Raw genomic sequence first — 24,276 nt, 5'->3', positions numbered from 1 at the left:
AAATGAGGAAAAAAGCCTTTTATATTTAACATTAAATAGTAATATTTTAATTAAATTTATTTTATAAATTTATCAAAGTTTAATTTGTACATGTTTACTATGATAATACAATTTATAAATGATGATTTTATATTTATTAACCCACTTCAGTGTTCTTGCCTGGAGAATCCCAGGGACGGGGGAGCCTGGTAGGCTGCTGTCTATGGGGTCGCACAGAGTTGGACACGACTGAAGCGACTTAGCAGCAGCAGTAGCAGCAGCAGCAAATATTAAGTATTAAAACTAAAAATTAATAATAAATGCTACATATTTACCTTTTGTGATATTCTTTGTTTCTTTGTGTAGATCCAAGTTTTCATCTGGCATCATTTAATTACATCCTGAAGAATATTCTCTAATATTTCTTTTATTGCAGATGTGTTTGCAATAAATTCTCTCAGCCTTCGTTTTTCTGCAAAAAAAATCTTTATTTTACTTTTGATTTTAAAGGGTATTTTTACTAGATACGGATTCTGCAGTGACAGTATTTAGTGTGGGCGTGTGTGTTTTTCCTTTTTGCACTTAAGTTGTCATTCTACTATATTCTAGCTTGTGTTGCTTTGCATGAAAATTCAAAGGAATTCTTACCTTTGTTGGCATGTAATGTTTTTTCTGCTACTGCTTAAAATTTTTTCTCTATTTATAACTTTTCTTTTAGTACTTTGATAATGATGTGATTTTCAGTGGTTTTCTTTATGTTTATCTTGCCTGCCATTTGTTAAGCTTTTATGTGTGTGTGTGTGTGTGTGTGTTTTCCCCATCAAATATGGCAACTTTTGACCATTAGATTTTCAAATACTGTCCTGCACATCCCCCACCCCCTGCCCCTCTCCGTTCATGGTACTCTAATTATATGTATGTTAAAATAGTTGATTTTGTTCCACAGATAGTGAGCCTTTGTTAATTTTCTTTCTTTTTTCTGTGCCTCAATTTGAATAATTTCTATGGTGCTTCAAGGTCAATGATCTTTTCTTATGTCCAATCTGTGATTAATTCTATTCACTGAATTTTTCACTTCAGATAATGTGTTTTTCACTTTTAGGAGCTCTGTTTTGTGTGTGTGTGTGTGTGTGTGTGTAGCTTTCATTTCTCTCCGTGTTTTCGTTTCCCTTTACATTCACAAAATAAGTAAATTTAGTTCTTTTACAGTCTTTCTCTGCTATTTCTGTGTCTTTGTCATTTATATAGCTATTTTATTTACTAACTTTTCTTTTGTTTATGGGTTTCATTCTCTTGCTTCCTTGTATGTCTGATAGTTTTTATTGGATATTGTGAATGTTACGTTGTTAAATGGAGAATTTTATTGTCTTTCTATCAAGTGTGTGTTAGGTTTAGGTATAGCAAGTTGTTTAAGTTAATTGTGGATCAACTCTCTTGAACTGGCTTGGAGTCAAGAGTTATCTTTTCTCTAGGGCAGTGGTTCACCAAATTCGCTACCTGAACTAACTGCATCAGTATTATGTGGAAACTGGTTAGAAATGTGAATTCTAGAGCTTTACTCCAAAATTACTAAATCAAAAACTGTGGGGGTGATACTTAGCAGTCTGGGTTTTAACAAACCCTCCTAGTTTTTCTGATGCATTCTAACTTTAAAAAAAAGATTTATTGTATTTGGCTGCCTTGGATCCTGGTTGCATCACGTGGGATCTTCTGTTGCTGTGCCGAGACTCTCTAGTTGTGGAATGTGGGCTCGGTAGTTGCCGCGCCTGGGCTTAGTTGCTCTGTGGCATGTGGGATCTTAGTTCTCTGACCAGGGAATCAAACCCAGGTCACCTGCATTGCAAGGCAGATTCTTAACCATTGGACCACCAGGGAATCCCTTCATCCTTACTTTTTAAGTACCACTCCAGAGCTACTTGGGACTCTTTTGGAGTCTCTGTGCAGTGTTCTATATATTTATTGAGGGCTCTACTTTAGCTGGTTAAAATATGTCACAGCCTTGTATGAATTCTGGATGTTATTCAGATTACCAGTCATTGAAGTTTGTCTCTGTGGCCTTTATTCTAGTTTTTACCCATAGTCTCAAGAAGACCCCTATACAGATTTCTTGAGCTCTTCTCTGCATGGCTGCCTTCTCTCTACTCTGTCCTGCAGAGTCCGTCTCGTCTCTTCTTCAAATTCTGGACTCTGTTCACCCCAAGTCAATAAGACATCTGTACTCTGATTGGGTTACCACTCCCTGTGTTGCATTCCAGAAAATGCTTTCAGACAGACATCCTGTGTAATTTGGGGGCTTACCTTATTCATTTCCCTTCACTTAGGGGACACAGTCTTATCCTGACATTTGTCCAAGGTGTAACAATAATTCTTTTGTATATTTTATCCAGGGTTCTCACTGCTTATAATAGGAGGACAACTCTGGTCCCAGGTACTTAATTTTTTATGATCATGAGGCCTTACAATAGCTAATTATATGAGGAAAATGAACATTGTATTAATTTCCTCATATCATATCTAGCACTACTAGAGTGCTTTATGTACTACATAATCGACAATATACTAGGACAGGCGTATTCAAACCTAGACAGGACAGAGTCTTTGCCTTCAAAGATCTCATAACCTCTGAGGGTGGACTGACATATAAACAACTCATCATAGCTCAGTCTATGGTAACAGCTATAATAGAAGCAGCTTAAAATTATGTAAAGACCATGGACTTTGAAGTCAGATAGGCTTCATTTGAATCTCGTATCCATGACTTATAGCTTTAGTTTCCCATTCTGCAGAATAGAGAGAATAGTACTTTGTAGAACCATTGAGAAGATTAAAATGAAACTCTTTTGTAGAGCATCTAGCATGTAGTAGAGGCTTGTGAAGTGGTAGTTTCTCCTTAGGATAAATGGAGGATACAGGGACAGGAATTATTAAATACATAGAGTTCTTGAGTGAGGAAATGATATTTAAATTGTTCCTTTGAAGGTCAAGTAGGATTTTGATATATGTTAGATGTGTGCCAAGAACATTCCACTTTTATGGAGCTAAATGAGCAAAAGCTCCAAGGGTAAAATGTGGGAAAGCTTGCAAATATCCTTATGAAAGTTAGCATAGTCTAGACCCTTAAGAAAAGCAGTTTGGATATTAAAAAGAAAATTCCTAGGAGTAGGAAAGTAAAAATGCAGAAAAAAGGGCAAACCGAAAATCTAACCCATAGTAAAAAGTATACTTCCTTAGACCATTCCTATTTACTGCCATGACTAATAAATTTGGGCAGGCCTGTGGAAAATTCCTGTGGGCTGATATTTTCCTAACCACTATTCAAAATGACTTTAAGTTGATATTCTAAGCCGATCATTTCATTAATATTAAACTCCAGACCATGTCCTCAAGTTTCCAAGTTTGCTTCATTGTTTTTCTCTAGTATCTGTTTCCTTGGGTTACTTCCATTTTTTCTTTCTCATTCTGCAAACATTGATTCTCTAGGTTTTCTAAATGATTGGTAATGTGAAAGCACTAAAAAGATCTTTCTTAAACTCTGGTTTGTCTTTCTGTGTTCACATTTGGTAGGAATACTAAAGGGCTTAGTGAATTATATGAATGGTATTCTTTCTACATTTCTATTGGTGGGGGATTATAAACATAAACAAGTTTAAAGAGGATTTTAAATTAACTTTCAGGTTAGGATTTGTCCTCATGAGATTTTTGTTTGTTTGCTTTCAATTATTATCTTTTATACTGTCTGTTAAGAATCAGATGGCTTCCTGGATTGAGTTTGCTTCATTTCTTCAGTGAGTAACTTTTATGTGACCTTTAGATATTTGTTCTAATATTGTTTGGTTTGCTTTCTGAAGCTTTGGGATGTTTTAGGAAAAATAAAGCTTAGGACTTCCCTGGTGGTCCAGTGGTTAACTTTCTGCACTTCACTGCAGGGAGCCTGGGTTCCATCCTCCGTCAGCGAACTAAGAACCTGCATGCCCGTGCATGCTCAGTTGCTCAGTTGTGTCTGACTCTTTGCTACCCCATGGACTGTAAACCACCAGGCTCCTCTGTCCACAGGATCTTCAGGCAAGAATACTGGAGTGGGTTGCCATTTCCTCCTCCAGGGGATCTTCCCAACACAGGAATCGAACCCGAGTCCCTTGTGTCCACGGGCAGACTCTTTACCACTAGTGCCACCTGGGAAGCTCTGCATGTCATGGGGTGCGACACCCACCTCAAAAAAAAAAAAAGTCTCATGGAGAAGAGCTATTATCCCTGAAAATGAAAAGATCAAAAATGGAAAAAAGAAAAATCAGAAATCACTCCTGAAATCTTTATTTCCGTTTTTAAAATGTCCTTTGCTTCTGTCTCTGATACCAATCATTTAGAAGATTATCTGTCTCCTTCTGTGATATATTTTCACCAAATATTCTCTTGTGTTTGTACTAGATTATATTGAGTTCAAAACTTAAGTGAGGAGAATTTACATATTTATGACAGTGAATTTTCTTACTCATAAAAATGTTTTTTCCTTTATTTAGACCTTCTTCAGTAATATTATAGTTTTATCCCCAGAAAGCTTACACATCTTTTATTAGGTTTATTCTAATAAAAGTTCTTAAGAGTTTTTAAAAAATGGGAGTTATGCACAGTCATATTGGTAATTGCCTCAAAAAATTGATTTTATGTTTAGATTTTGAGTCCAACAAACTTGCTTTACTTGCTTGTGAAAATGAGTTGTAGATTTTCTTTGATTTTCCAGGGAGAGAATCCTATCCTATGCAATGCAATCCTTTCCTTTTCAAATCTCATACTTCTTTATTCTTGAATGACTATGGTGCTGCGGCTGCTGCTAAGTCACTTCAGTCGTGTCCGACTCTGTGCAACCTCATAGACGGCAGCCCACCAGGCTCCCCCGTCCCTGGGATTCTCCAGGCAAGAACACTGGAGTGGGTTGCCATTTCCTTCTCCAATGCATGAAAGTGAAAAGTGAAAGTGAAGTCGCTCAGTCGTGTCCGACCCTCAGCGACCCCATGGACTGCAGCCTACCAGGCTTCTCCGTCCATGGGATTTTCCAGGCAAGAGTACTGGAGTGGGATGCTAGTGGGACCTTACTTTGTTCCAGATTTAAAGAGACTCTCTCTAATGTATCAATTTTCATGTTAGAAAGTTTCTTTTTGTTGCTGAATCAGTGGACATTTTCAAAAGTAGTGAATCACTATAGAATTTCACAAATGTGTTTCCAGTGTCTACTGAGGTAAATTGTGTGGGTTTTCTCTTTTATTCTATTAATGTAGTAACATATGTTAATGGATTTTCTAGTGTGGAACCATTCTTATACTCCCAAACTCTATTTGGTTATATAAAAATAATATATTGCCAGGTTTCTTTTATTAATATTTTGTTAAGGAATACCCTGGGATCTTTCTTTTTACTATTATACCTACCTTTTAATGATAGAGTAAACTTGGTAGCTTTTCCTCATTTTCTGTTACCTGTAAAAAGTTATATAACATAGGATTTATTTCTTCCCTGAAGATGATATGGTAAACTTATTTTACGCCATCTGTACCTAGTGTGGAGTTTTTAGGTGGGAGGTTTTTTGTTTTTTCTTAAAGTTTTAAAATATTGGAATATAACATGGATATGGAAAAAGTACGTAAATCATAAACATGTAACTCACTGAATTTTCAGAAACTGAATAGATGTATATAACCAGAATCCAGATTAAGAAACTAAAAATTTCCAGCTCCCCAGAAGTCCTTATTGTGTGCTAAAAGGACACACCATGGTCCTCCCCAGGGGTAACCACAATCCAATTTCTAAGCCATAGGTTAGAATCTTTTTGTTTGATTGGTCTCATACTATATGTAAATAGAACCAAAGAGAAAGAATTTTTTTGTATGTGGCTTCTTTTACTCAACAGTTATATTTGTGAGACTCATCATATTGTTTTGGTAATTACAGTTTATTCTTTCTGTTTACTGTGTAGTATTTCACTCAATAGAATCCACTACATCATTTATCCATTCTAGTACACATGGATTTTTGAATACTTTCCATTTTTGGCCAATATGACTATATCTTTTGATGAGTAAATTTACATATTCTCCTTTAAATTTTTTAAATTAAAATATTGTAGATTTACAATGTTGCATTAGTTTCAGGTGTATAGCAAAGTAATTCAGTTTTACATACAAACATATGTGTGTGTGTGTGTATGTGTGTTTACATTCTCTTCCATTGCTGCTGCTAAGTCGCTTCAGTCGTGTCCGACTCTGTACGACCCCATAGACGGCAGCCCACCAGGCTCCCTGGTCTCTTCCATTATAGGTTATTATATGATATTAAATATAGTTCCCTGTGCTATACAGTAGGTCTTTGTTGATTATCTATTTTATATTTATATATTTTAATCTCAAACTCCTAGTTTATCCCCCACCCCTTGATAACCATCAATTTGTTTTCTATATCTGTGTGTCTATTTCTGTTTTTTTTAATAAGTTCATTAGTATCATTTTTTTTTAATTCCACATATAAGTGATATCATATGGTATTTGTCTTTCTCTGCCTGGCTTACTTAGTATGATAATCTTTAGGTCCATCCATTGCTACAAATGGTATTACTTCATTCTTTTTTATGGCTGAGTAATATTTCTATTGATAGACACTCAGGTTGTTTCTTCAGCTGAGAAGTTGAATTGTTGGATCATAGGATTTGTGTTTGTTCAGTTTTAGTGGTGGTGTACAACAGCTAAGTTGTAGAACTAGCTTACATTCTTACCAGCAGTGTTTGAATTCTGAATGTTCCACATTCTTGTTGGGATTTCATATTTAATTATTTTACTTTAGCCATTTAATGGCTATGTTGAATATTATAGTATTCTGTTAATTTTTCCTTGGTGAGGAAGTGCATTAAGGACCTTCTTCATAAACTTATTGCTCATTTGTATAGTCTCCCTGGTGAAGTACCTAGATAAGTTTTTGTTCATTTATATCATCTGCCTTTTTCTTATTGATATATGAAAGTTCTTTATATATCGATACCATCCCTTTGTTGGATTTCTTTATTCCAAGGAGCTTCTCTTAATGATCAATTATGAATAGACATTTATTATATAGTAATTATGGATGTTTGGGCCTACATCTTCATTTATCAACAGCTCCAACCCAATTTTCAGAGAAAAGTATTAGGAACTTTTCCAGCATAAATTAAATGGAGCTAATTAGTAGCAAAGTGCTGATAAAAACTACATGAAAAGTTTAAACATCTGTTTACTAGAAAAACTTTAAAGGCCAACAACAAAGAGGTGGAACTGTTTGCAGCGTGTGTGTTGATGAAGGGCAAATCTCTCTATACATAGTGTTCATGAAAATCAGAGAGAGAAACGATGCTAATCTCTAATATAAAATGGCCAAATAATATTTAAAAAAAAAGATTTCACAGAAGAAATACAACTGGCTAATAGAAAAAAGATTAGCTTCATTGATTAAATAAATGCAAATTCAATAATGACATGTTATTTTTGCCTTGCATATTTTCAAAAAATATGATACCTTTTGTGGGCAAGTATGGAATGGAAACTCTCAGATAACTAAGTAGCAGAAATGTAAGTTGGCATTACCTTGTGGAAGACATTTGACAACACTTATAAAGCTTGATATAATATATCTGTATAATTTAAACCAGAGTTTTACTGCTTGGAATTTATTCTAAGAAAATAATCGTTATTTTTAATATAGGTTGAATACAGTGATGTTCATTCCAACATCAAGTTTAATGGCATAAATTTGAAATTAACAATGGAGAGATGGTTAGTTACATACAGTAGAATATTTTACCATTATTGAAATTAATACTTTAAAATGTGGGCTAATTGCTTTTCAAGTAATATTAATGTTAAATGAAAAATAGCAATATACAAATCTATGTAAAAAGTATAACACTTCCATGAAAAACTATTCCCATAACAACCATTAAACATATACATGCATATACATATATAAAAATAAACACCTCTTTATATTGGAAATAAATACCACATTTCACTGATATCTTTGGATGATATTTTCTCTAGATAGTTCTGAATTTTCCACATTTTCAAGAATAGATACATATTGCTTTTAAATTAGGAAAAAAGTATAACAATTACAAATAAAATGTTTTCACACAGATTAAACAGATTATTATAGCATGGTGAGAATTTGTTCCATATGGCCATGGGATTTTCTGTTTATAAGTTGAAGTGCTGACAGTTGTGAACTAGTTTTCTAAGTGATAGGAAGCAGCTTTGAAATTTGAAGCATTCTAAACCGTATGGGTTGACAATGAAGAAAATACTTGGGCAAATAGTGTCAATAAGCTTGACAAGTACTGCTAGCTTGTCACCAGTTTGGTTAACATCCATGTGATGATAACTTTGTTATTCCTCCCCCATTTATTACAGTCTCCCAGCTCACCCTTTGCCAAGCCCATATGAGTAGTTATATGTGGCAATAATAGATATGAGGCCCATTTCAGTAGTTTTCTCTCACTCCAGCTTCCTTTTAAAACCTAACATTTACCTTTAAATGTTATATTTTATTTATTGTTGTGAATATGTTAATGGAATTTCCCTAAATAAGGAGAGCCATCTGCCTGATTTTGGGGTCATGGTCTCTTTTAATTATATTGGAGTTTTTATAATTATATCTAAAGTGGAAATCTGCATTAATTCAACCTTATTTTACATCTCCTGTGTATCATTGTACTTGTATTAGGGATATAACAAGGAATGGACTGTGAATTTTGTCATTCTGGAGTTCCCAGTGGAGACTATATATTAATAGTATAGTGGGGAGAGAATCAGTTCAGTTCAGTCTCCCAGTCGGGTCTGACTCTTTGTGACGCCATGGACTGCAGCATGCCAGGCTTCCCTGTCCATGACTAACTCCCAGAGCTTGCTCAAACTCATGTCCATTGAGTCAGTAATGCCATCCAGCCATCTCATCCTCTGTCTTCCCCTTCTCCTTCTGCCTTCAATCTTTCCCAGCATCAGAGTCTTTTCCAACGAGTCAGTTCTTCACATCAGGTGGCCAAAGTATTGGAGTTTCAGTAATTGAAAGAATGAACTACTTAATGGGATTAAATGCCTGCTTTATAATTTACCAGCTTGCGATTTAAGCTCTCTATAGCTTCATCTCTAAAGTAGAAATAACAGTACTTCCTTCCATCACCCTCTATTTCCCTTTATTTTTCACTTTTCTTCATTGAACTTTTCACTTGTGAGACATGGTTTTGTTCATTTATTGACATTAATGTAAAATCCTGGAGGACAGTCACTTTATTTGGTTCACTTACATATTTTCAGCATCTAGCTTAGGATCTACTACATAGTAACTCTCAGTAAATTGGTATTCCTTCTCCTGGGAATATTCTTCCTACGTATTTGCACATAGCACATCCTCATGCTCTATTATCATGCCCAAATATCATCTTGGTGAAGGGACCTTGCTAGACAACCTCTTCTATAAAACAGCATCCTCTATTTTTCTCTGTTTTATCTTGCCTTATTTTTCTCTGTAACACTTGGCACTACTGATATTATATTTCTTGCTTATTGTCTATATTTTCCACTAGAATATAAGATTTCTGATTCTAGGACTTTTTTGGTTTACTCCTTGATCCTTAGTTTCTCACCAGGCACATTAGGCTCTTAAATGTTTGTTGAATAAATAAGCGAATAACAATGTTGAATATATGGATGAATAGGTAAAGGAATATTACTTATACTATAGGGTTACTATGAAAATGAAAAAATTCATGTGTTACACTTCCATAGTGACTGATACAAGTAGATGTTTAAATAAATGCTAGCCATAATATAATGGAGAAGGCAATGGCACCCCACTCCAGTACTCTTGCCTGGAAAATCCCATGGACGGAGGAGCCTGCTGGGCTGCAGTCCATGGGGTCGCTAGCAGTCGGACATGACTGAGCAACTTCACTTTCACTTTTCACTTTCATGCATTGGAGAAGGAAATGGCAACCCACTCCAGTGTTCTTGCCTGGAGAATCCCAGGGACGGGGGAGCCTGGTGGGCTGCTGTCTATGGGGTCCCACAGAGTCAGACACGACTGAAGTGACTTAGCAGCAGCATAATATAATGTTGCTCAGAATTTCTAATTCTTACAACAAATTTGCTAAAACTTTTTTTTTTTTTTTTACTATTTTATAGATGAGAAAATTGAAGCTCAAGATTTGTTCAAGGTGTAGTAAAGGCTAATTCTGGGGTTCAGACTTTAATCTGCCTTTTTCCTTAACTGCATCTCTTTTCACTCTGCTCTGTTGCTGTCAGAAATATTAAAGAGTGCTCATGGGGATGGCAACATTTGAACTAGCTTTGAAAGATGAATGGGAGTTTGCCTAGCATACAGTTGGAGGAAGGGCACTCTGAGTAGTGGGAACTCCATGATGGAAACCATGAGCAGTGAGCAGTGACAGAAAGCATGGTTATGCATGTGCATTTGTGGTAAGCTAGCTCTTTACTCTCGGAGAAGGCAACTGCACCCCACTCCAGTACTCTTGCCTGGAAAATCCCATGGACGGAGGAGCCTGCTGGGCTGCAGTCCATGGGGTCGCTAGCAGTCGGACATGACTGAGCAACTTCACTTTCACTTTTCACTTTCATGCATTGGAGAAGGAAATGGCAACCCACTCCAGTGTTCTTGCCTGGAGAATCCCAGGGACGGGGGAGCCTGGTGGGCTGCCGTCTATGGGGTCGCACAGAGTTGGACACAACTGAAGTGACTTAGCAGCAGCAGCAGCAGCTCCTTACTGTGAAGAGTATTGAAAGAATTTTTTTAAGCAGAATTTTTATAACTGGGGGTGTTATGGACATTCTGGCTGCCAACTTTGTCAGCGATTTTACAAGTCTTAATGGGCATATTTCTGGCACACAAGCAATAGACCTGAACTGCCCAAAATGGTAGCCAGTAGACATCTGTGGCCATTTAAATATAAATTAAAAGTAAAGTTAAAAATTAGTTCTTCAGATGCCCTAGCTGCATTACAGGTGGTCAATAGCTACAGGTGGCCAGTGGCTACTATATTAGAGAGTGTGGTTATGGAACATACCCATTGCAGAAAGTTAAATTGTGCAGCATTGTTACAGACAGCTAACACATGACTGGATAGAGGACTCAAGCTGATTTATATAGAAGGAGAGGATAGTGAATAAAAAGATTCCCCAAGCTAAAAATGTTTTACAAACAGAGTGTGGAGTAGTTATTGGAAATTCTACTCTAATCAAACTTAAAAAGGTCAGTTAGGCTTTTGTTTTTCCTTATAGATGAAAACTTCAGTTTATTTGGCTTGGGTGGAGATACAAAGCCAAAAGCTTCAGGAGTCTTGGAACATCGCTTCATGGATATAGATTAAAAGTCATCTAATGTGACAGAGGATGAGATGGCTGAATGGCGTCACCGACTCGATGGACATGAGTTTGAGTGAACTCCGGGAGTTGGTGATAGACAGGGAGGCCTGGCATGCTGCAATTCATAGGGTCGCAAAGAGTCGGACACGACTGAGCGACTGAACTGAACTGAATGTGCCTCTCTATGCTGCCCATTAACCTGGCATGCCAAAACAAATGGAGTCAGAAACTTGGAATAGCCCATCCCTGATCTAGGCTCTGAACCATTTAGACTGGTTACTGATTAGGTAAAGAGTTGAGTTTACTTAATATGGATTTATAATCATCTTCATATTTACAGAAGTTTATATATTGTCTCTTCTCACTTTATAAAAACTTCACGTAAATCCTCAAAATATCCCTGTGAGTTTGGCTCTGTTTCTTCAGACAGAGAAATAAGAATGCACGTAACCATGTAACCGATACCATGTAACCAGGAGGTGCTAGAGCCAGTATGCAGCCTCATATTTTCTGACTTTTAGGTCAAATGCTCCTCAAACCACATTAACAGTGAGGATACACTGTTTTAACCTGGATAAAAAGGAATGTAAAACTCTTATGACCAAAGTGAGAAGAGCTCAGATGAAAGGTAGGATGAGAGGCCTTAAAGAAGTGACTCTTTTGGCAGCAACAGGTTGATCCTTAAAATCATTGAAAGTCACCAAAGTTCTGTCTTTGCAGTGTCGTAAAACTTGGTAATGAACTTGATCACTCTGTTGAGGAGCAAATAGGTGAAAGAGCATGTTTGATGCTGGGAATCTAATGAAGTATTATAAATAAAAGATGATCTGGGCTTGGACTTTGTAGAAAGAAGTTTAAGGGAGGTGGATTAAGATACATCTTGAAGAAAGAATACATATTATTTGGCATAACATTATTCTAACAGTCAAGCTTAAAACATTGGTCTTCCCAGTTCTACTCAGGATTGATTGTGCCATCCTCCGGACTATTATAATATGTTGCTTATACCTATATTATAATATTGATTATGTTCAAACTTCATTTTCATAATTTTTGAGCGCCTTGTAGGCACTCAAGTGTCAGGTCTCCATAAATGTTTGCTAAACTTGTCCATGCTTTCTGTCTTATTCTCAAATTTAATAAATTGCCAGTTTGTGACAATTTTCAGGCTCCCTTTATCTGTTTCTGTGCCCACTTCGATTCTCCCTCCCACCACTGTTGTTCAGGCATCAGCCACTTACTTTGTGTACAGTTGAAGTTTCTTAATTTTGTTTTTTTTTCCTCCAGTCCTTTAACCCTCTAATCCAACCTGCACAAGAATCTAGATTACACTTCTTCAAATATTGCTATTACCATTTCACTCTTTTTCAGTGGCTTGCCATGATCTCTGAATTAAGTGAAAATCCTTAACTTGATATTCAAACATTTTTATATGATAGCTATGTGGAATATACTTTTCCACAGCACTAGGGAAAATCTTAAAGGAAGTAAGTTCTTAAGAATTGCTTATTGATGTGTTTAGATTGCTTTGAGATTCAAAAGCTTCTAAAGACACAAAGCAACATAAAAAAATGACTTGAAAATAGTAGAAATCAATATATCATCAATTACTTGACCATGTGATTCGTCCACACATACTTCAGAGAAAAAGATCATTGAAACTTTGGGTCATCAGACATACAGCTTTATTGGAGAAGCTGACAGTTTTGGGGGCCCTGAATCATTTATTCATTTTATTTATTCGGAGTAAATTTCCCCCTGTTTTCCTAGTAAATATATGAGGTTTTAGAGTAATGGGCTCTGTTTTGTCAGTATAAAAATATTTCTTTTGTCAGAAGAATTCGGATACTTATACATAGAAACTTGTGGTTAAATGTCATTATTTTAAATGTTATTGGATCCCTTCTCAGAACATTGAAAATATATATACCTGAGCTGTTTCTTCTGATCAGCTTCTACTGTGGGCACTTAGTTTGAAGTCACAATAGAATAATTGGAGAAAAAGTTGAATTTGGCAGATACAGCATTTGAGTATCTTTCATAAAATTTGGGTTTCAAATAGGATATGGCATTGTTTAAGCTCAACTTATAATAAGTATAATTTGTCAATTATGTAATATATACTCAAAAGTTCTATTTTTATGGATGATGGCTTTTCCTATATGGTTAACTTCTCTGTTTTGTACTCAATACAAAGAAATTTGTATTTCTTTGTCTTTTAGATAAAAGAAATCTAGAGTGTCATACACAATAGTAAAAATATCAGATGCCTTAAATAACACTTCTAATTTTCCAGGAATTTTCAAAAATAGAAGATGTAAATTGGCTAGTTGTATCTTTTTAGTGACTGGATTGGTTACTTTTCCTGAGGACTATTTTAACTAATTAATTCATCCAGACAAGCTGTTTCTATTACCATGACATGGCTAGCACTTAAGCTGCTAGTGTTCAACTTGTATCTATCCTATGTCTGTAAAAAGGGCTGTCTGTGACCCTATACTTACTGCTTTTTATTTACTTAAACTTTATTTTGCATTCCTAAACAAAATGAGTAAACATTTTTATACATATGATTTTATTTCCTCCAATACTTATTCCAGTTTCTAAGGGCTTTCTGATTTACAGACTCTTAAAAATCTTTCTTCTTCCAATTCAAATCTAAGTAATTAGCTTCTTCCTAATTTGGAACTTCAACTTGAAAACCAGTGTGATTTGGCATTAGATTAGGAATCTTATTTTAGATGAGATCGTATAACTTTGGTTTTAGGTGATCACAGAAGTGTTTGTCGAGCAGCATCTTTGTAGCCTTGAGAAAACTAGAAAACAGCTTTTCTACTAAGATTATGATTCTCCTTGACAGTCACTTTAACTGCAGTTAGGTCCTGGCTGTACCAACTCCAGTTTAAACAACTGGACTCTGAACCTGTTCTTGTTCTGATTAAGAAGTTTATTTATATGTTCGGGAATAGAGGCACAACCTGTTAACAGCTGTAAATTTGGTTGATTAAGCTCTATGTAGACAAATTTACTAGCGAGGACTGCCCCCTAGAAATTCCAGTTCACTTACATATGAAGGTAGTCTGGCTATTTCTCACCAGTTTCCATCACTTCCTGCCAAGAAAAATAAACATTTTCTTGCAAAGGATTGATGTAGAGGTTAGAAGTGGTCAGTGTTTTATCAGTCATACTGGGCTGTCGTGAATCTCAATAAACAAATATAGTAATATCCATGTATATGCCTGGAAAAGCAGCCAGACCCGAGAGAGATCATTTCTTTCAGATGGTCTTCCAGACCTTTTCAATATAGGTGAATGTCAATTATTAATAGACATTTATTGTAATAGAAATTATGGATGTTTAGCCCTATATTTTCACTTACCAACAGTTCAGGGAAGCTTGTGGTTTTAGTGGATAATAATAGGCTGGAGCCAGAAACGATGTTTTCTTAATTTAGTGTAACTGTAAGTACTATTATAAGTATTGTAATAAAAATGAGCTTATTAGGCCAAACTTCTGGTATTCAACATTTCCCTATAGTGGTCTATTGGGCAAACTATGGCCCCAGAGCCATCCCACAGAATATTTTTGTGGTGGGCACAATCTGAGAATTGTTTTATATTTTTAAAGAGCTATAACAAAGAAGAATATGCAGCAAAGACTATATATAGCTTTCAACGTCTAAAATGTTCATTATCTGACCCTTTAAGAAAAGTTTGCCAACTCCTACTAATATAGATTAGCAATAGTCATGGTGAGATCCACTGTTGTTTAGTCGCTCAGTAGTGTCCGACTCTTTTGTGACTCTGTGGACAGTAAGTAGCCTGCCAGGCTCCTCTGTCCATGTGATTTCCTACTCAAGAATACTAGAGTGGGTTGCCACTTTCTTTTCCAGGGGATCCTCCCGACCCCGAGGGATAGAACTCATATCTCTTATGTCTCCTGCATTAGAAGGTGGGTTCTTTACCACTGAGCCACCTGGGAAGCCTGGCGATCCATTACAAGGATTCAAAAAAAGCCATCTGAATAAACAAAGCAAGACGAAAATATGGAAAATATGTTTTTCATAGTTTTAGTTTTAGAGCCTCTTATTTCTGGTTTGCACGTGATATGTGAAATAAAGATGATACCATTATCCTTATAGGGTTCTTAGAATCATTGAATCATGGCTCCTTGCAGTACCTTACATATGGAAGATAACTGGTATCTATTACTGTTGTTATAGTAATGTGTTGAATGCCTGACAATTGTTTCTGCTTTATTTTATGAGTCTCTGTTCTATTCATGCCATATTTGCATTTTATTTAATTTTGTAAGCCACTTTAATTCTTTTATATTTTAGTTGAAATGTAAATCTTAAGTGTTACAGTTTTATTGCTCCTGTTACTATGGCTGCGTAACAAATTACCCCAACATTTAGTGGCATGAAAAAATAGGTTATAATGCTCATAGGTTCTGTGGATCAAGAGTTCAGACAGGGCACAGCAGGATGACCTCTCTCTTTGTCCTGCAACATCTGAAGCTGGAAAACTCAAAACTGGGAACTGGAATCATCTGAAGACTTCATTCATTCTGACGGTTGTTGCTGTCTGTTGGCTAGGAAGGCTCCAGTTCCTCTCCATATGGGTCTCTCCTTGTGATATCTCCAAACGGACTAGTTTGTGCTTCCTTGAGTGAGCCAACAGGGTTCCCCAGAGCATGCATTCCAAAAAGACAGAGCCAGGCTGGAGCTATCCTCTCTATGACATAGCCTTGGAAACCACAGAACATCATTTCTTTTTTCTGCTTTGATGGTCAGAACAGGCACAAGTCCACCAAGTTCAAGGGGAGAAAAAAAGACTTTTGATGGAGGCTGAGGATATTTTTGGAATTAAAATTTCCTGTAATTATATCATTGTATTTATTTAACAATTGCTTACATATGATTTAATCCACATACCAGACACTATTCTAAGTATTTTGCAAATATTAATTCATATACTCTAGAATAGGATTATTTTATAGATGGAGAAATTGAATCAAAATATTGAATTAACTGGAATACAATTTTCTCTGACTTTGATGGGTCATAAAAAAGTTACTATAATTTTTTTTAATTTGAACAGTATTAATTAAAAGATTTAAAAATATTTCAAATACATACTTCTGTTTCTTGCCTTAGAATTGCTTTGAGAGAGGCGTAGTTTCACATAAGTAATTTCTTAAATGTGTGCAGTGGTTAGGCCCCCACGGTTCCATCCTTCCATATTCTTAGTGTTGGGCTGTGTGGTAAATAAGTTGGGATTTCTTAATGAAGCAGGTTTCAAATAATAAGTAGCAATAATACTCTATTTTGACAGCAGTCTTGGACTAGCTTACCAAACTTGACTAATAGATTGATTCTGTGTCCTTTTATGAAAATCAATACAATGTCTTGGTCTAGGTGTGATGATCTTACATATCAATTGCTATCTTTTCCTTCATTGCTATTGAAATTGCAAGCTTTGGTTGGTAAGGTCAGTGATCTTTCAGTCTCCATTGTCATGAAGATATTTTATCAGGGGCAAATGTTCCTTCTCTTCTTCTTTTTTTTTTTTTTTAATTAACAGTATGAATGTTTGTTGGGTATATTTCTTTTTTTTGGGGGGGGGTATATTTCAAGCCCTAGGTCTTTTTGGTTTTGTGATTTTTTTGCTCTTTTACCTCTGTTGATTGGTTTTTACCTTGGAGATTTAGCAGTCTCTGACCAAGTTGTTTATAGCTTTTCAATTGGTTTGGTCTCCCAGAATTCAGTAGTCTTATTTTAAGGGTAGCCCAAAGTGACTTTCACCCTGATTCATTTGTGACACAGGTAACACTATATCTCCGAGTCTAATGAATTTATGCTTGCTTATATGTTGTGCTATATTTAAAATGGATAATCAACAAGGACCTATTGTATAGTACATGGAACTCTTTTCAATGTTATGTGGCAGCTTGGATGGGAGGAGAGTTTGGGGGAGAATGGATACGTATATATGTATGGCTGAGTTCCTTTGCTGTTCACCTGAAACTGTAACAACATTGTTAATAGGCTATCCTTCAATACAAAATAAAAAATTTAAAGAAACACTCTATCTCCTAGTCTCTGCATATATAAATGTATAACAGGTATGAAGTATGCAGATAAGAAAAGGGTAGCCTTGTTAGAGTTCAGTTCAGTTCAGTTGCTCAGTCATGTCTGACTCCTTGCGACCCCGTGGACTGCATGCAGCACGCAGGCCTCTCTGCCCATCACCAACTCCCAGAGTTTACTCAAATTCATGTCCATTGAGACAGTGATGCCATCCAACCATCTCATCCTCTGTCGTCCCCTTCTCCTTCTGCCTTCCATCTTTCCTAACATCAGGGTCTTTTCAAGTGAGTCAGTTCTTCATCAGGTGGCCAAAGTATTGGAGTTTCAGCTTCAGCATCAGTCCTTCCAATGAATATTTCCTTCCCTTTCCTTTCTTTCCCTTGTGGCTCAGCTGGTAAAGAATCTGTCTGCAATGCAGGAAACCTGGGTTCCATCCCTGGGTTTGAAGATCCCCTGGAGAAGGGAAAAGCTACCCACTCCAGTATTCTGGCCTGGGTCACAAAAAGTCGGACACGACTGAGCAACTTTCACTTGTTAGAGTATCAAAACTCAGATGAAGTATCTAATACTTTAGGGGGATATTTAAATAATTTTGTTCTAATTATAAAATTTGGGTTGTTCTTTTAAAACATATTTGATTAGGAGTAAATGTAGAAATTTGCATATCAAAACTTGCCAAATCTAAGACTCACTAATTTTATATTTTTAAATTTAAAATATAAGACAGAGAGATCAGTACTATGTGATCTGATTACACATATGTGTAGTGTATGTGAATGAACTGATTACACTGAGTGGCATTATTTATTTACTTATTTAGACTCAGAAATAGTGTAAGAATGAATGCACAAAGGAGCTGTCCTGCTGCCCACTCATTTATCTGCGAGGTAGCATGGTGCCTGGTTTTATAGTCTAGCTCTTCTGCCATCTATGTGATTTTGTTCTAGTTATTATTTCTTTGTGATTCAGTTTCATTGTGTAATAGCTTAGTTCTCTCACTGGTCATGGCAGCACCTACCTCTTAATATTGTAGTGGAAATGAAATGATTTAATACGTATCAAGTGCTTCAGACAGTGTCTAGCAAATTGTAAGCTCGTAAACAGCTCTTATTCATTAATCCATCCTTTCACTTACTCATTAAAGAAACATTTACTGAACATCTACTATGATGTGGACACAAAGATAAAGTTCTGCTCTGAAGGTATGAGTAGTTTAGTGGGGCAGAGGAATACAATAGTTGTTGTAACATAGGATGAGGGAAGTGATACATTGTAAAGTAGATATACAAAAGTGCTATGAAAAGGAAGAGGTTGGGGACTTCTCTGGTGTTCCAGGGGTTAGGGCCCTGCACTTCCACTGCAGGGCACACAAGTTCCATCACAGTGCAGCCAAGAAAAAACAAAAGGAAGGGAGGAGGATGGAGTTTTTGATAGCCTTAATCATTTTACTTTTCTATGACACTGTTTTTCATCTGAAAATGTTCTTTTGTGAACCTTTTAAAATTCTTAAGGACATAGTTTCCTTTCTTTGTATCTCTGTATCATTTTATCTTACGATATTTATCACTTTTTGTCTTGTTAAATCATTATTTGTTCATATCTTTTTTACTTCAAGATGTCAACATTTCTGTATCACCAACAACTACTCAACACAGTACTCTTTAAAAATACTTTATAAACATTTGCTAACTTAGCTGGTAAAGAATCCACCTGCAATTTAGGAGACCCCAGTTTGATTCCTGGACCGGGAAGATCCCCTGGAGAAGAGATAGGCTACCTACTCCAGCTTCCCTGGTGGCTCTGACAGTAAAGAATCCATCTGCAATGCAGGAGACCTGGGGTTGATCCCTGGGTTGGGAAGATCCCCTAGAGAAGGGAACAGGCTACCCACTCCAGTATTCTGGCTTGGAGAATTCCATGGACTGTATAAGTCCATGGGGTTGCAAAGAGTCGGACACGACTGAGCAATTTTCACTTTCTTTCTTTTTCAAGTGGCTCAAAAAGTAAAACTGATTAAAATGCTTAGATGCCAGTCTCTGCTTCTACCTTTTGAGGACTTTTTAAATGTGTAGATAAGTGGAAAAGTACAGAGTCTGAGGGTAAAATAAACAAGATACATATATGGCTCACTGTCTGAATAATCAGGCTAGTTCTCTAGATTCTCTAGGAGGGTAAAAAGCCCCATTTGTACCATTTCCCCATTTCCACAATATGAATACTCCCACTATGGCCAAACTTATGCTACAATGTGACATTACTGAGTGTAGATGGGAAGAGATGTGCAGTAGAATACCAGTATATAGTAATATCTCCACTGTATAGATACAGTAGCTATAATTAACTTTGAGCAAAGATATTAGTAAGGTGTATTAATACAATTAAAAAATGATGAATTTTGAGTATTTTTAATTTAAAATTTAATTATACATTTACAGAATTTAATTTTTAATGATGTTGATATTTAACAACTTGCTTAGAAAATTTCTGAAAATTTAACAATAAGTACTTGTGAACCTATGCAAGCTGAGTCTATCACATCTCTTGTCCCAGGCCCTGTTCTTTACTGATTATATGTCTTTGACTAGTGATTTAGTTGCTAGAATTTATGCTAAGGAAATTATCTGTGAATCCAAAAAAACACAGATGTTTATCTTGGCATTATTAGCATAACAAGAAGCAACCTAATATAATAGTTTAAAGTGAATTGTGGGATTTTTATTGGTTTGTTCAGTCACTGAATTGTGTCCAACTCTTTGTGACCCCATGGACTGCAGCATGCCAAACTTGCCTGTCCTTCAGTATCTCCCAGAGTTTGCTCAAACTCATGTCCATTGTGTCAGTGACACCCTCCTACCATCTTATCCTCTATTGCCCACTTCTTCTGCCTTCAATCTTCCCTAGCATCAGGGTCTTTTCTAGTGAGTCGGTTCTTTATATCAAGTGGCCAGAGTACTAGAGCTTCAGCTTCAGCATCAGTCCTTCCAGTGAATATTCAGGGTGGATTTCCTTTAGGACTGACTTGGTTTGATCTCCTTGCTGCCCAAGAGACTCTTGAGAGTCTTCTCTAGCACCTCGGTCTGAAAGCATGAATTCTTTGGCACTCAGCCTTCTTTATGGTCCAACTCTCACATCCATACATGACTACCAGAAAAACCATAGCTTTGATTATATGGATCTTTTGTCAGCAAAGTGATATAAAGTATGAATTGTGGTTAAGTAATTTATTAGAATATTTCCTAGAATTAAAAGTGACTTTATTGAAGACTTTATAATAGCATAGAAAAATGCCATAAGTTTAAGTGAATAAGAAAGAATGCTGAATACCTAATTTATATAGAATTATCAAAGATTTTTATAATATAGAAATATATTAATTAGAAGGAAGTGTTAGTGGTGAGAACATGGCTGTATTTTTTTTTTAATCTTTATCTTCACTTTACAAATTTCCAGCAATAAGCATATTTTATATCTATAATGAAAACATAGTATCATTTTTGTTACAAAACCAAATTCTAAGTAATACCTATAATTTTTTGTTGAATTAAAAGCATTATCAACATAGATCTTTTCTGTTTTGGAAATTAAATATTTTCTTGTAACAACCAATAAAACATACGATTTGAATTTTTTTTTTTAATTCAGAAACACAAAACTTATTTATTCTTTTAGTTTGTTGCTTATTGTTTTATTGGAATTTCTATAAAAAATGCTTTCTTTAAGAAAAAGTAAAAGCTGTTGACATCCAGTGACATTTTTTAAAATTTATTTTTTAACTGGAATATAATTATAATTGCTTTATAATGTTGTGTTGGCTGACTCATGTTGTTTTATAGCAGGAGCTAACAGAACATCGAATTTGATTTTTATAGATCTATACTAGATTTGTTTTTCTCCCTAGATCTCATATACAGGCTGTCATAGATTTCCATGGAATATTTTGAATTTTTATAAAAGTATCCTACATTAAAAATGCTAACTTCAGAAATACCATTTTGAAAAGCTGTTTAGCAGTTAAGTCACTAACTCTTCACTTTAAGAAAACTGAAGATATATTGTTTCACAATGATGTGGGCCCTGTGTGTCTCACATTCCTGTCTAATCTCGGCATTGTTAAAAATTTTTTTGACCATTATAGCTCTTCTTTTGTGAAGGAATTTCTCTAGAGCTTTTCAAATTTTCTTTCAATATAAACAGATAATCTAATTTCACACACTTCCAGAAAGTAGTTTTAACTACTTTTACTGTCCCTTTTTAGTTAATAACTGGTTAACTGTAGTAGACAATTTAGAAAAGCTTCTGTGTAATTTTTTTCCCCTGAAGATTAAGATGTGATGAAACAAATCACCTGTGGCATTCTTTGTAGAAAGAATATGCTTTTTTGGTGATGTTTTTAAAGGTACTAATTTAAACGTCAAATCAAGTTCTGTTAGGATTTTGCCTTTGTTCCAAGGTTGTAATGTCTCTTACCACTTTATTTACTTGGTTTGGATTGGTTTCAACAGGATTTGGTCTAATGTAATTCTCTATATTTTTATGAAGGAGAAATTGAAGCATTTCACGATCTCTTGAACTCTCCCTCCTAGGAACTCCTAGTACTTATTATTTGTGTGTTTTTATCATGTGTTCTTATTAACTTTTTGAATTATTCAACTTTTTATTTGTCTGGATTGTGTTTTTAAAATACCATATATTTCTTTTGTGCAGATCAATTTTTAAACTCATATAAGTAGGTATCTTTACAGTTACAAACTATGAAATGACAGTGTTCAACCAGAAGGTATGACGGAGCAGTGAAAGTCAGAATTCAGTGAAGAAAACACTGAAGCAATAGATAGTTCTCTGCTTTGCCTCGAAGTGTCATCAATTTATAGTTTTAGTGTTAACTCTGCAAGTGTCTGTGGATACATTTTATATTAAGGGTAGACCAAAATCAACACATCAAAACTTCAAAAATTGGGGGGATCTGGATCAAGTAGAAGCACTTTTGGCTTCAAATAAATATACTGATTTTTAACTGCTTTTGCCCACATAAAAAGCTGGTATTTACAGGAAACCTGGCTACCTTTATATTTATGGTTGAAAGTATCAATTATAATGCCAGAAGATGATAATGTGTAGACAGTAGTGGGTATCTGACAAAGTATTTTTCAAAAGTGATGAACTTAAAATGTTAAAGAAAAGTAACATATTCACAGAATCAGGGGTGTTAAATTTTGGCCAATCAGGATTCTAGGTGATCAACACATAGACCACTCCTGAATGAGACTAATTTTGTCTTTTGATTGTCTTAATGAACTTATTAAATAATCTGAATTTTAAAACTGCTGCTTATGTGAGAATTAGGCCCTTGATGAACCATTGAGTGTTTAAAATATCTTTGCATCATAGTACAGAAATTTATAAAAATATGTTGACTGCTAACAGGTATTTTCACAGGTTTGACTTGTTTCTTGATAAAGTTATTAAGACATTAAAGAAAGGTTGAAATAAACAACTAAATGAGACTTGAGAACTGGCCTTTGGTTTTAAATACTTGATTTGTTCCTATAAACCTTGTCAATAAAAACAATAAATCAAAATAAAATAAAATAAAATACCATAAACTCGGTGATGCAGATATGTGTGGGCCATGGGGAATGATAGGTAATGAACTTTAGAGAGGGTAAATCTGACTTATCACTTACTGGCTATGGGACCTTGGGTAATTATTCTTTGGGCCTTAGCCCTCTTATCTCTAAAGTGAACAGAACAACCTCTAGCTTGTGGGGTTACTGAGAGGATTAGAGATAAGGTATAATGTTCCTGGCATATAATAGCTGTTCAATAAATGATTGGTTATTAGGTGATCAGTAACAATTGAATGAATGATTGTGTATTAGTCTGCTTGGGCTATAACAAAACACCATAGAAACACCATAGACTGGTTGCTTAAGCATCAAAAATTTATTTTTTCACAGTTCTGGAGGCTCACAAGTTGAAGATCAAGTTGCCTGCCAGTTCACTTCCTTTTCCTGGCTTACATGTGGCTTCACATGGTTAGGGCTGTGGGTAAAGAGAGAGAGAAAGGGAAGAAGCAAGCTCTTTGGTGTCTCTTATATGAGCACTAATTCCATCATAAAGAACCTTCATGACCTCATTTAACATAATTACTTCTCAAAGGCCCCATTTCCAAATACCATCACATGAGGTGGGGGGAGATTAGGGCTTTAATATACACATTTTGTCTTGAAGAAGGCAATGGCGACCTACTCCAGCAGTCTTGCCTGGAAAATCCCATGGACGGTGGAGCCTGGTAGGCTGCAGTCCATGGGGTCGCTAAGAGTCGGACAGGACTGAGCGACTTCACTTTCACTTTTCACTTTCATGCATTGGAGAAGGAAATGGCAACCCACTCCAGTGTTCTTGCCTGGAGAATCCCAGGGATGGGGGAGCTTGGTGGGCTGCTGTCTATGGGGTTGCACAGAGTCAGACATGACTGACGTGACTTAGCAGCCCCATACACATTTTGGAGAGACATGATTCATAACAGAAATTTGGATTACTGAAATAGCCATTAAACACCTACAAAATTTTAAGCACAGTCAAAACATGAAATTAAAAGATGCTTGCTCCTTGGAAGAAACACTATGAGCAACCTGGACAGCATATTAAAAAGCAGAGATGTTCCTTTGCCAACAAAGGTCCATATAGTCAAAGCTATGGTTTTTCCAGTAGTCACATATGGATGTGAGAGTTGAACTATAATAAAGAAAGCTGAACGCAGAAGAATTGATGCTTTTGAACTGTGCTGTTGGAGAAGATTCTTGAGAGTCCCTT

At 35.8% G+C, this 24,276-nt stretch overlaps 1 protein-coding gene and 1 long non-coding RNA gene across 3 annotated transcripts in view; one reads left to right on the top strand and one right to left on the bottom strand.

Moving 5' to 3' along the window:
- Window positions 1–24,276, top strand: part of RAD51B (RAD51 paralog B) — a 627,537-nt gene that overhangs the window by 154,010 nt on the left and 449,251 nt on the right. The gene's annotated exons all lie outside the window — the stretch shown is intronic.
- LOC104993447 overlaps window positions 22,149–24,276 on the bottom strand; it is a 162,687-nt gene continuing 160,559 nt past the window's right edge. The window contains exon 3 of the long non-coding RNA XR_825823.1: window positions 22,149–23,502. This is a non-coding gene — a long non-coding RNA (uncharacterized LOC104993447). The remainder of the gene's footprint in view (window positions 23,503–24,276) is intronic.

The sequence above is a fragment of the Bison bison genome, unplaced genomic scaffold, assembly GCF_000754665.1.
Source record: "Bison bison bison isolate TAMUID 2011002044 unplaced genomic scaffold, Bison_UMD1.0 scf7180017864239, whole genome shotgun sequence".
Lineage (NCBI taxonomy): Eukaryota > Metazoa > Chordata > Mammalia > Artiodactyla > Bovidae > Bison > Bison bison.
The sequence above is the reverse complement of the archived record's forward strand: the minus strand, read 5'-3'. Positions and strand labels throughout refer to the sequence as shown.